This window comes from Hyaena hyaena, unplaced genomic scaffold, assembly GCF_003009895.1.
Source record: "Hyaena hyaena isolate Hyena2069 unplaced genomic scaffold, ASM300989v1 scaffold_1056, whole genome shotgun sequence".
NCBI lineage: Eukaryota > Metazoa > Chordata > Mammalia > Carnivora > Hyaenidae > Hyaena > Hyaena hyaena.
The window spans coordinates 108,999-123,363 of NW_024081689.1; positions in this window are offsets into that span (position 1 = coordinate 108,999).

Consider the following 14,365-nt stretch of genomic DNA (forward strand, 5'->3'; position numbering starts at 1 on the left):
AATGAGTGCCCCTCCTCTTGACCAGAGTGGTGAAAGGAAATTGTATCAAAAGTACCAACCACTTTGTACTCTTTGCAAAATAACATTCAAAGTCAATTGTTTGAGGGCTGAAAATATAAACGAACACAGTTTTGTTCTAAATCCTAAATAACCAAGTAACTCTCAAATAGCCTGTCTGTTAGAAACTTTCTCTTGCATGTTGCTTTTTGAAAACAAAGATTATTTCTTTTTTCCATTTATGTGTACTACAGATAAATGTGTTTTGGAAACATTTTTAGATGTCCATAATTCCACTACAAAATTTTTGGCATATATTCTTCTAGTTGTCTATCCACACACTATGTGTATCATCAAAGCTGGAATCATTCCATGCATGGCGTTTTTGCTGATTTTCTAATAAATGTTTCCGCGTTTAAAAAATATTCACCTACAATGTGACTTTAAGAACCATATATAGTCATTACCCAGACAGATTATCTCACAATTTATGTAAGTGATCCCCTACTGTTGGGCATCTGGGTTGTTTCCATGCTGTTTGCTAGCATAATATACATTTGGCCTTACTTCTGAGTACCACCTTAGGAAAAATGCTTAAACATGAAATTATGGGATCATTACATCACAGAACTTTTGATACATATTCCCAAATGCCTTCCAGCGAAGTTGCTCCCATTTCTACACCACTAGTTGTGTGTGAAAATGCTTGCATTTGACCTTTTAAGAAGAGATACTGTTGAATCATTCCTCAAGTTACTTGAGTTTTGTGCACGAATCTTACTTCCTGAAGATCTTCAACCTTCCAGTTAAAGGAAATTCATTTCTCTTACTCTGTTTCTATGAGCCAGACCTTACCAGAATACACCCAAATCTCACTGAAGTTCATTTTCATTTAATACAGTCCTTGTCGGTCTTTTGATATACAGCTCTATGAAACCAACTGAAGTCGTCCTTCACATCACATGATTATGGTTAACATGGAGGGCAGCAGAGGAGTGAGGCAGGATGAGAAACAGAAATTAGTTATGTTACTCACCCTTACTTCGCTCGGCTCTGACCATATTCCTCGCTTATTCAGTTTTTCCCTTACCACCTCCAGCCACAACTAAACCACTATACTTTAGAAGGATTTCTCATTCTTCAGTTTACTCACGCTGCCAACCTCTCATCCATGCTACTTTACAAACACAGCTCCTGACTGTTCTGACCACTGGGACCATCACGCCTAGGTTATGTGGCTGGTGTTTGGCCCACGTCTGTCCCCAAAGCTGTCCTTAATCTCTGAATCACTGCTTGTCATCAAGTGCAGGCACTCAGCTGAGATACCTCCCAGAGACTAACTTAATTCAATAATATAAGCAAAGTTGCATGGGTAGAGTCTGGACACTTCAAGAGTACATGCTGCCGGGCATTTTCTTGTCTTTACCCCAGTCCTGGATTGGCTTTGTTCATCTCCAAAGACGGAAAGATCCTAGCCCTCTATCTCAACGTCAAAAATAAATAAGTAAATAAATAAATACAACCAGTTCTGCTGAGAGAACATTAGGAATAGGGGTGGGAGAAGTATTCATGGGGATCAAAATGTGGCGGAGAGAGACACTATCATTTATTGGAGGACCCGCTGTACATATAACCTTATCAGAGCCTTCCAATGCTGATAGCTGTTTATTATTGTCCCCATTTTACAAGTGAAGAAACTAATGTTAGGCAGTTAACTGACTTGCCAAGACACACATTCTTGCTAAGTCTTGACCCGTGTTGAAAACCAGGCCTGGCTAACTAAAAAGCACAGAGTATGGATTCAGAAGGGCCTGGATTTTTGACAAACCTCAGGCTATAAGCATGAATTTGGGAAGCAGGTAGATGTGGCTTGAAATACCCATTCTAGGTTCCCTGTGAGATTCGAGGCAAGTCACTCCACTTCTATAAAACCTCGGGTTCATCACAGTAAAATAGCGAGAATATTCGCCTTCTAAGGTTGTCATGAGGATTAAGTGAGATAGGGTCTATAAAGTGCCTAAACAGACCTGGGAAAACACGCAGTAGGCACTCATTAAATGTTAAATATTATTATTTGAGGTCCAAGGTTCAAATCTTTCCTAGCTGTAAAAGTGTGAACCAGTCACTCTGGATCTTCAAGCCAGCTTCCTCACATGTTCTATAAGAGTATCTGCTCACTTGATAGACTTGGAAGAATTCAATGAGATTAGCACAACAGATAGGATTTCTCAGACTTCAAAATAAATAAATAGTCACTTTCCCCCCTCTCTCTCTGAAGGATCTATAAATAGTGGAAAAGACAGGACTTCAATCCAGGAATCCTGACAGGCTGAGCTAGTTTCTCTGTCCCTAACATGTGAGGTTTGGAGTGTGGGTGCTCAGAAGAAAGCGGGTGGGGAAGGACAGGCAGCACATTAATACTGGAAAAATGTGTGGCCGCACACTACTACTTCTCTAGAAAACCATTCTGTGACCTCAGATCTGGCTATTTATATCGTACTCTCCTGTGGAGACACTAGTAAGGCTGAGCCTTTATTCTGTTCTGATTTACATCCTTGTAGCTGGTGAAAGGGTGGAGAGTTCTCACGAAGGAGGCTAGATGACTGCAGAATATCATTTTACACTTCCGTACTGGTCCGTCTTCTCTATATAAACTCTGTGACTCTCACATCCGTCTGGTCCCTTATTGTAACAGCAGCACAGACAAAAGATAAGATGCCTACATGAGCGCTTGATGAACAAGGGGATTCAAGTTAAGAAGAAATGACTCTAAAATCTAGATTTTTCCGTCTTAGAGAGAAGCAAAATGAGATTAACGATTGGAAAGTCAAATTCTGCAGCTGCTCCCTACAATCTCTAATTATTCAGAATTTTTTTGTTGTTTGTTCTCTAAGCTCTAATTTCTGGAAGAGGCAAATTTCTTCTTAAACGAGAAGACATGCAGCATCAGAAAAAAATGGCAATAACTTCATGTGGGACTAATAGAAATGCCTACCTCAGCCCTTTGATCAAAGAAGCACAGAACTGAGGCACCAAACTTAATCTGCTTCAACCTCTAGTTAACAAAACAGAAAGGTGGAAAAGTTGAAGAATATTTTGAATGTTCCTATTACTTGGTCTTCGCTGTTGCTCAAAACACACATGATACATAAAACATATGAATACACAAAGCATTTGTTTATTTACTTCCTGGCTGCTTGGCTGCAAAGCTTTTTCCATTTGGAAACCACACAACTTACCTCAACCCTTACTGACAATATGAACTTCGTCAGCTAGAAGCTTAGATCACAACTTCTAGTCACACCTTCAAGCTTTCTGGTCACAGCTTCAAACCTTAGTGGCTTATCATTTCACAGAAGCATGCTGTTCTTCCTCTTGTAGGCCAAAGTGAAGTTTGTCCAGAATAAACACTAGCTCCTATGGACAGATGGCCTTCCTCCCTCTCCTGAGAAGCAGATTCCCACCTCCATGGTTGTTAGGCTTAATGCCGAAACTTCATGTCACTGGGCAACCTCTGGCTCTTGCTTTAAAAACTCAAAAGACTTCACTTGAAGGTTCTTGCTCCCCTAATTAGCACCTCATTTGTCCATCTTATCTCTACAATAAAGACTGTTTTAATACTTAGAAGTTAAAATCGTTGATATTGGCCCAACTGCCCTCCAGCAGTCAATCAAACAGTACACATCCTTCCTCTGATTTCTAAATACCTAAATGAGAAGACCACCTCAGGAAATAAGCAGGCGTGAAAAAATGATGGCAAAAGAAAAAGGATTTCAGGTTGCTATTTGGGCTCTGTGTCACTAATGGATAAGCTCTATTCAAGGCATGACAAAGAAAACAGTTCTGCATAATTAAGTAGTGGCATAATTAAGAATTTTGATGTTTGAATTAGTGTTCCCGCCACTATATCACACTGTTCAGACTCTAAGCTTGCCCTCAAATCATTCATTTATTTGTTGTCTATTTTTATTAAATTCTGTGAATTTTCTATTCTAGCTCATTACCATGCAATACTAGAATGCCAATTATTAAAACTTCCCATAGATGTTTATAGGAACCTTATTCATAATTGCCCAAACTTGGAAGCAACCATGAGGTTCTTCACTAGAAAAATGGATAAACTGTGGTCCATCCAAGCAACGGAATATTATTCAGCACCTAGAAATGAGCTATCAAGCCATGTAAAGACATGAAGGAAACTTAAATGTGTATTACTCAGTAAAAGAAGTCAATCTGAGAAGGCTACATATTGTATGATTCCAACTATATGACATTATGGAAACGATAAAACTATGGAGACAATACAAACAGTAGCAGTTGCCAGGAGAGGAGCATAGGGAGAAATAGAAGAGAGCGTGAGGAATTTTTGGGTGCTGAAAACACTAGCTCTGATACTATAATGATGGATATATGTCATTATATATTTGCCCAAACCCCCAGAATGTACACTGCCAAGAATGAACCCTAATGTAAACTATGGGCTTTAGGTGATTATGATGTGTTCATGGAGACATATCAACCCTAACAAATGTACCACTCTGGTTGGAGATGCTGATAACAGAGGAGGCTGTGCATGTGTGGCGGCTGGAGTATATGGGAAATCTCTTACCTTCTTCTCATTTTGCTGTGAACCTAAAATTGCTCCCCAAAAAGGTCTTTTAAAAAATATCACAGGGATCAGTGGTTGAACTTACAGCACAACCCATGTTCATGTGACTCTAACAAAATAGTCTCACGATGGATATACAAAATAATCTCAGCTCTCATTTATATTAAAAGTGTCCACATGAATACACTCAGTCTGACATCATGAAGTATCTGCCTGTACTCTTAACTGTAAGGAGAGGCACAAAACCTGGAAACTCAAAATAAAGATACACACATAAATATAATAGAGTGATAGAGGCTGCAGATCATTCTGATTATCACTGGTCCTCTTTGCTGTGCCATTATTTATTGCTTTGGTCAAGCCAAGTTAAAGTGCTCTACTTGGACAATCCATGAGAAAATTAGGATCACAGCTGGACCACATCCAAAAGACACACCCTTATCCAGAGCATTTGAATATACAGCTCTGTGACAGAAGTATGTGCATATGCAAAATTCGTGGTAATTGGAAGGTTTCCATCGTGACAGAAATAAATCTCTTCCACCTCCGTCTAGGTTACAAAGACAAATAATCGGAAGGCAGGAAGTACAAAAGCCAATGATCCCAATCAACTTTTACAAAGCACAAACTCTATGGAAAAGACTGGTAGGTGCTGGGGTGGTGACACTACATCCCAAAAAGGGACAAAGGGAGGGATGGGGCACAGAACCAATACTTGGAAAATGACTTTGATTATTGTAAGAAGCCTCTTTTATATGGGGAGGGGTGGGGGGGAGGGAACATGTATCTGCTGACCTGAGTGCTATAACAACGTAGTTTCACCTAAAACTAGTATTGTACACAATTTAATTTTTAGTGATCACTGTCCACTAGCAGCTTACCATCACGTAAGAGCCAGTTCAAACAAGGAACATGAAAGCTAGAAACAATATAAAGTATTAACCTAATGAACTATCTTCCAATCTTGGTTTGAATATAAGAAACTCAGGAGATCGTGGAGACATAGCATAACAAGTGAGTCAGCACTAGAGGGAAGTCAGAGAATGAAAACAAAGAGTTAAGACGTTAAAGATTTTTTTTAACCTAAGGACTATTTCTCCCACCTCGTTCAGTCTTCAGCCTCTTACTCAATGTCTTACTTGGGAGCCACAGAATGAAGATGACTTCAAGGAGCAACCAAAAATGGTGACCCTACAGAAGGTTAAAGGAGCAGTTGTTTCTCCCTTTCTCCTTGAGGTTGACATCTAAGCATAAGAAAAATTATAACATGATTTTACATTGCGTATCCATCAAGGTCTACAGCTTGAGAAGACAGGCTCATTTCCATAAGAGACCCGAAGGTGATCACAGTATAGTCTGGCACAGTGGGGATCAGGTGACTTTCCAGGGCAAGGCTGAAGAGGAGGGCCGCGCGTGCGGACGCAGTGTGGAAGGCCAGAGAGGGGGCTGCATGGCGAACAGGCCACGAAGCCGCGGCTGAGAGCTGCTCTGTCCCGAGGGTCGCCACGGGCGCCCTGGCTACCTGAACTTAATCGAGAGGGGGAGTCACACGGCAGAGGAGTCAGGATTCGAGGCCTTCCCTCGCCCCTCAAACGCAGCAGCTCTGAGGCCAGAACACTAGGAATTCCAGGAATCGCGGCAACAGTCTGAAAGAAGTCTCTCCAGAGGAGTAGGGAGAAGCTTGGCCGGTTCAGAGGTGCGTGTTTGGGAACCGGGGGAGATAAATCGGGTGCCGGCGAAGGCTCGGAACAGGGGGGTAGCCCCTTCGGTGGAGAAACAAAAGGAAGAGAGAAAGAGAGGCCGTGGGAGTGTGGGATTGTATTTGGACAAGAGAAAACCCTCTCTGGACCAAGGTCCGGAAAATGATAATACAAAGAGAGATGAAGACAGTTTCTACTTTGCAAGCAGCCTCGGGAGTGAAGATCGGAGGTCTCAGGGTCGCAGGACTGTCTCCAGACCAGAGCCACCGGCCAGGGCAGCCGGAGCCGCCGCCCTGCGAGCGCCTGGCCGGGCTTGGTACCGCTCCCGGCGGCACCGCAGGAAAGCTGTCCCCTGTAGCGAGTGCTGTGACAAGGGACACTCCAAGAACGAAACACCCCGCAGGCGCCAGCCGGAGGCCTGTTGTCCATCCGCGCACTGGTATTCTTCTGGGTCCATGCAGACTGGGACCCTTTCAGACATCGGGTTCTGAATCCCAGTCGAATGCCGAGGAGGTGGGGAGACTGTGCAGCGGGCACACGCGCCTGCTCGGCATCCACGCTGCCCCGGGAGGGCTGCCTGAACGGTGCGGTTCGAGGCCGCGGAGGGGCAGACACCGGGGTGTCACCCTCTCCCTCCCCGTCACCAACACGGTGGGGCTTCAGGGAAGGAGACGGCGGCCCCGGGTGGAAGGGGCCCCCAGGGGAGGCAGGACCCGCTTACACCAGACCTCGCCCCCCCCGCCCCCCCCCCCAAAGGCTAGTAACTGCTTTACTCCCAGAGTGAGATTGACACTGACCGAACCACTTGGCTCCGCCTCCAGGTCAGCGCAGCCACCGTTCCAAGGCACCACTGGGCAACTGACTGTTTTTGTTGTTGTTTTTCTCTTTTTTCTTCTTTTTTTAATTATTTGTTTCTTCTTTTATTTCCTTCTCTTTTCCCTGCTATATCTTTCTAGTCTTCTATTTTTTTTCTACCCCCCATGGAATCAGACTTAGTCTCTGGTTTGATTTTTGGTTAATTCTTATATTTGGTTATTCTTATATATAATTCTTATAATGCATATATTTCTCTCTCTCTCTCTCTCTCTCTCTCTCCTTCCCTCCCTCCCTCTCTTTCTTTCTTTTCTTGGTCTAGTTGTTTGTTTAATCAGGCATTTTTACTATATTCTTTTTACACCCTTTCTGTATCACCTTCTTATTTTCCTCTCTTTCTTTCGGGTTTAAGTCCTATAAATTATTTGATTCTCTGCCTGGTCTTTCTATTCGCCCCTATCATTTCTCACTTAGCTTGGGATAAGGTTTCTTCCCCCCACATTCCCCTCCTTTTCAGGGTTGCTTCAGTGAACACATCAAAACATACCTGGTGGAGGGTCCAATCCACCACTATAAGTAGTGAAATACAGCAGCCAAGACACAACAGAGTGCACATAACACACTCCAGAAGTATTTATTGAAGTGCCAGGCCCTGGACAGTGTATGATGCCTTTTTAATATAGTAGTGGTCGCAGGTGCAGGACACATAACAAACTATTAAAACATGTTAAGGACAGAAAACTAGCCAAAATGATGAAATGGAAGAATTCTCCTCAAAAGAGATTCCAGGAAGAAATGACAGCCAGAGAACTGCTCAAAATAGATACAAACAATATATCTGATCAAGAATTTAGAATAATACTCATAAGACTAATAGCTGGGCTTGAAAAAAGCATAGAAGACAGCAGAGAATCTATTGCTGCAGAGATCAAGGAACTAAGAAATAGTGACGATGAATTTAAAAAATGCTGCAAATAAGGTGCAAAATAAATTAGATGCACTGACAGCAAGGATGGGAGAAAAAGAGGAGGGAATAGGTGAAAGAGAAGATAAAATTATGCAAAATGATGAAGCTGAGAAAAGGCAAGAAAGGAAATTACTAGATCACAAGGGGAGAATCAGAGACCTAAGTGATTCAATGAAACAAAATAATATTTGCATCACAGGAGTTCCAGAAAAGGAAGAGGGAGAGAGAAAGGGTCAGAAGGTTTATTTGAACAAATTATAGCTGAGAACTTCCCTAATCTGGAGAAGGAAACAGGCATGAAAGTCCAGGAAGCACAGCGAACTCCCTTCAGAATCAACAGAAACAGATCAACACCACGACATATCATAGTGAAACTGGAAAAATACAAAGATAAAGAGAGAATTCTGAAAGCAGCTAGGGACAAACTGGCCTTAACCTACAAGGGTAGGCACATAACAGTAGCAGCAGACCAGTCCACTGAAACGTGGCAGGCCACAAGGGAGTGGCAGGGAATATTCAATGTGCTGAATAGGAAAAAGATGCAGCCAAGAATCCTTTATCCAGCAAGGCTGTCATTCAGAATAGGAGAAAGGTTTTCCCAGACAAACAAAACCGAAGGAGTTCATGACCAATACCAGTCCTGTGGGAGATCCTAAGGGGGACTCTCTGAGTGGAAAGCAGCAAAATCTACAAAGGACTAGAGACAACACCACAAGCATGAAACCTACAGGTAACACAATGACACTAAACCCATATCTTTCAATAATCACTCTGAATGTAAACGGACTAAATGCCCCAATCAAGAGACATAGGGTATCAGAATGGATTAAAAAAAAAAAGACCCATCTATTTGCTGCCTACAAGAGACTCATTTTAGACCTGAGGACATCTGCAGATTGAACATGAGGAGATGGAGAACCATCTATCATGCTACAGGATGTCAAAAGAAAGCCAGAGCAGCCATACACCTATCAGACAAAGATTTTAAAACAAAGACTGTAACAAGAGATGAAGAAGGGCATATCATAATTAAGGGGTCTATCCATCAAGAAGAGCTAACAGTTGTAAATATTATGTCCTAAATGTGAAACACCCAAATATACAAATCAATTAATCATAAACATAAATAAATGTATATACAACAATACCGTGCTGAGAGGGGACTTTAATACTCCACTTACAGCAGTCGACAGATCATATAGGCAGAATACCAGTAAAGAAACAGTGGCCTTGCATGATACATTGGACCAGATGGACTTAACAGATATATTCAGATCTTTTCACCCAAAAGCAGCAGAATACACATTCTCCTCAAGTGCACACAGAACATTCTCCAAAACAGATTACGTACTGAGACACAAAATAGCCCTCAATAAATACAAAAGGATTAAGATCATACCATGCATATTTCCAGATCACAATGCTTTGAAACTTGAATCGACCACAAGAAAAAATTTGGAAAGCCTCCAAGTACATGGAGGTTAAAGAACATCGTATTAAAGAATGAGTGGGTCAATCATGAAATTAAAGAACTTTAAAAATACATGAAACCAAATAAAAATGAAAACACAATTGTTCAAACCCTTTGGGATGCAGCAAAGGCAGTCCTAAGAGGAAAATAAAAGGCAATCCAAGCCAATCTCAAGAAACAAGAAAAATCCCAAATACAGAACCTAACATCACACCTACAGGAACTAGAAAGAGCAGCAAAGAAACTCCAAAGCCAGCAGAAGAAGAGAAATAATAAGGATTAGAGCAGAAATAAACAGTACAGAATAAAAAAACAAACAAACAAAAAACCAATAGAACAGATCAATGAATCTAAGAGCTATTTTTTTTGAAAACTAAACAAAATTGATAAACCTCTAACCAGACTTCTCAAAAAGAAAAGAGAGAACCCAAATAGATAAAATTATGAATGAAACAGGAGAGATCACAACCAACACCACAGAAATACAATTCTTAGAGAAAACTATGGAAAAATTACATAGTTTTTTTATGTAAATAAACTGGATAACCTAGAAGAAATGGACAAATTCCTAGACACCCACACACTAACAAAACTCAAATGGGAAAAAATAGAAAACTTGAATAGACCCACAACTAGTGAAGAAATTATTGGTTATCAAAAATCTCCCAACAAATAAGAGTCTGGAGCCAGATGGCTTCCCAAGGGAATTCTACCAGACATTTAAAGCAGAGGTAGTACCTATTCTTCTCAAGCTGTTCCAAAAAAAGAGAAATGAAGGGAACTTCTGGACTCATTCTATGAAGCCAGAATTACTGTTATACCCAAACCAGACAAAGACCCCACTAAAAAGGAGAATTACAGGACAATATCTCTGATGAACATGGATGCGAAAATTCTCAACAAGATACTAGCAAATCTAATTCAACATATTAAAAGAACATTCATCATGATCAAGTGGGATTCATTCCTGGACTGCAGGCCTGGTTCAGTATTCACAAATCAATCAATGTGATACATCACATTAACAAAAGAAAAGAACCATATGATCCTGTCAATAGATGCAGAAAAAGCATTTGATAAAATACAGCATCCTTTCTTAATAAAAATTCTCAAGAAAGTTGGGATAGAAGGAACATAACATCATAAAAGCTATATATGAAAAGCTCGCAGCTATTATCATCCTCAATGGGGAAAAACTGAGACCTTTTACCTGAGATCAGGAACATGACAGGGATGTCCACTCTCACCACTGTTGTTCAACATAGTGTTAGAAGGCCTGGCCTCAGCAAACAGACAACAAAATGAAACAAAATGCAACCAAATTGGCAAAGAAGAAGTCAAACTTTCACTTTTTGCAGATAACATGATACTCTACATGGAAAACCCAAAAGACTCCACCAAAAAACTATTAGTACTGATACATGAATTCAGCAAAGTCGGAAGACATAAAATTAATGTACAGGAATCAGTTGCATTTTTATACATCAATAATGAAGCAACAGAAAGACAAATAAAGAAACTGATCCCATTTACAAGTGCACCAAGAACCATAAAATGCTTAGGAATAAATCTAAACACAGAGGTAAAAGATCTGTATGCTGAAAACAATAGAAAGCTTATGAAAGAAATTGAAGACAACACAAAGAAATGGAAAAACATTCCATGCTCATGGATTGGAAGAACAAATATTGTTAAAATGTCAGTACTACCCAAAGCAATCTACACATTCAATGCAATCCCAATAAAAATTGCACTGGAATTCTTCACAAAGCTAGAACAAACAATCCTAAAATTTGTATGGAACCACAAAAGACCCTGAATGCCCAAAGTAATATTGAAGAAGAAAACCAAAACAAGAGGCATCACAATCCCAGACTTCAGCCTCTACTACAAAGCTGTAATCATCAAGAAAGTATGGTATTGGCACAAAAACAGACACACAGACCAATGGAATAGAATAAACAGAAATGGACACACAGAAGTATGGCCAACTAACCTTTAACAAAGTAGGAAAGAGTATGCAATGGAAAAAAGACAGACTCTTTAGCAAATGGTGCTGGGAGAACTGGGCAGCAACATGCAGAAGAATGAAACTGGACCACTGTCTTACACCATACACAAAAATAAATTCAAAATGGATTAAAGACCTAAATTTGAGACAGGAAATCATCAAAATCCTAGAAGAGAAATCAGGCAACAAGCTCTTTGGCCTCAGCCACAGTAACTTCTTATGTGACATGTCTCCAGAGGCGAGGGAGTTAAGAGCAAAAATGAACTTTGGGACCTCATCAAGATAAAAAGCTTCTGCACTGAAGAAGAAACAATCAACAAAATTAAAAGGCAGCCAATGAAATGGGAAAAGATATTTGCGAATGACATCTCAGATAAAGAGTTAGTATGCAAAATCTATACAGAACTTAAACAAACTCAACACCCACAGAACAAATAATCTAGTGAAGAAACGGGCAGAAGACATGAATAGACATTTTTCCAAAGAGTTCCAAATGGCTAACAGACACATGAAAAGATGCTCAACATCACTTATCATCAGGGAAATACAAATCAAAACCGCAATGAGATACCTCACACTGGTCACAGCGGCTAAAATTAACAACTCAACAAACAGCAGATACGGCAAGGATGTGGAGAAACGGGAACTCTTTTACATTGTTGGTGGGAATGCAAAGTGGTGCAGCCAGTCTGGAAATCTGTGTGGAGGTCCCTCCAAAAATTAAATATTGAATTACCCTACAATCCAGCTATAGCGCTACTAGGAATTTATCCAAAGGATACAAGAGTGCTGTTTCATAGGGGCACATGTGCCCCAATGCTTATAGGCACAGTATCAACAACAGCCAAATTATAGAAAAAGCCCAAATGTCCATCAACTGATGGATAAAGAAAAAAGTTACACACACACACACACACACACACACACACACACACACAGGAATACTATTCGGCAATGAAAAAGAATGAGATCTTACCATTCACAACAACATGGATGGAACCGGAAGGTGTTATGTTAGTGAAATAAGTCAGTCAGTCAGACAGATATCATGTTTTCACACATATGTGGAAGTTGAGAAACTTAACAGAAGACACACACTCACATAAATATTATATATCTGGTTACAGAGAGGGAAGCAAACCATAAGAGACTCTTAAATACAGAAAATAAACTGAGGTTTGATGGGGGGATGGGGAGAGGGGAAATGGGTGATGGGCATTGAGGAAGGCACTTGGGATGAACATTGGGTGTTTTATGTAAGTGATGAGTCATGGGAATCTACTCCCGAAGCCAAGAGAACACTGTATACACTGTATGTTAGCTAACTTGAAAGTAAATAAACTTAATCAAAACTAAATGGCACTAAAAAAAGTGATCTATTGACACCAGTTATCCAGTTATTCCATTCTTAAGTGAAAAATCAACAGGACAGTATTTCTAATAGACTTACTTCAGTAAAAAAAAAAATTATAGAATCTAGATTGGCATATGGGTGTTCATTTTACAATTCTTTGAATGTTGAAATTTTTCATAAAATTTTGGAAAAAATTGTTTTTAGTTGAATAGGCTATAAATCCAGTTATTCTAGCCACATCTTAAGTACTAGTTGCTACATATAGTAGCTAGGGGCTACCATGCTGAACTACAGATACAGGGCATCTCCATTATCTCAATGAAGTTTACTGGCCAGAACCTTTCTAGAACCTAGCTCAGGAGTACTGGCAAACCTTCTGAGACCAGTTCTTTCCAATAAGGTCATCCTGACTGTCCTGGGACAAGTGAATCATCACTACAAGGACTGCCCTTCTTAAAAAGTGGGACTTCAGATGAAGAAAGAACAATACCAGAGGCATGGTTACTAAGAGAAGTAATGAAAGACCATGTCCATCAGAAAGCCACTGAAGGGACAATAGCCAAATTATAGAAAGAGCCTAAACGTCCATCAACTGATGAATAAAGACGTGGTTTATATATTCAATGTAATACTACTTGGCAATGAGAAAGAATGAAATCTGGCCATTTGCAGCAACATGGATGGAACTAGAGAATATTATGCTGAGTGAAATAAATCAGGCAGAGAAAGACATACCATATGTTTTCACTCATAAGTGGATCTTGAGAAACTTAACAGAAGACCATGGGGAAGGGGAAGGGGTAAAAAAAAAAAGTTATAGAGAGGGAGGCAGGCAAAACCATTAAGAGACTCTTAAATACTGAGAACTGAGGGTTGATGGGGGTAGAGGTGGGGGAGAGGGGAAAGTGGGTGATGGGCACTGAGGAGGACACTTGTTGGGATGAGCACTGGGTGTTGTACGGAAACCAATTTCACAATAAATTATATTAAAAAAAAAAAGAAAGACGTTGAAGGGAAATGAAAATCACAAGTGGAACCTATGCTCATTAGAAATTAAAATTTCTAAATTTAAATGTTCTCAAATTTAATCTTCTCTAAGATCTAATTTTCTCAGTAGAATTTAAAGTTTCTAAATTTAAAATTTCTAAAATTACACACACACGTGTGTGTAAAAGTCTCAATTTTTATAATTTGTCATGCTGAGAACCCATTTAGTTCCTATAGAAACACAAAATATATCGTGAAAGATCTTATTTACAAAATCCACTGTGAAAAAAGGAATAAGGGCAGAATAAAAGATGTGTTTAACTTGGGGTGGGGACTTTCCTCTTATAACTCTTTAGGCAATTATTGATTGTTCTAAAAATATTTCAATTTTAATAACTCCTGAGGGGATTATAATAAATGTAAAAAATCCAGAACTTTCTGTAAATAACTTCTATA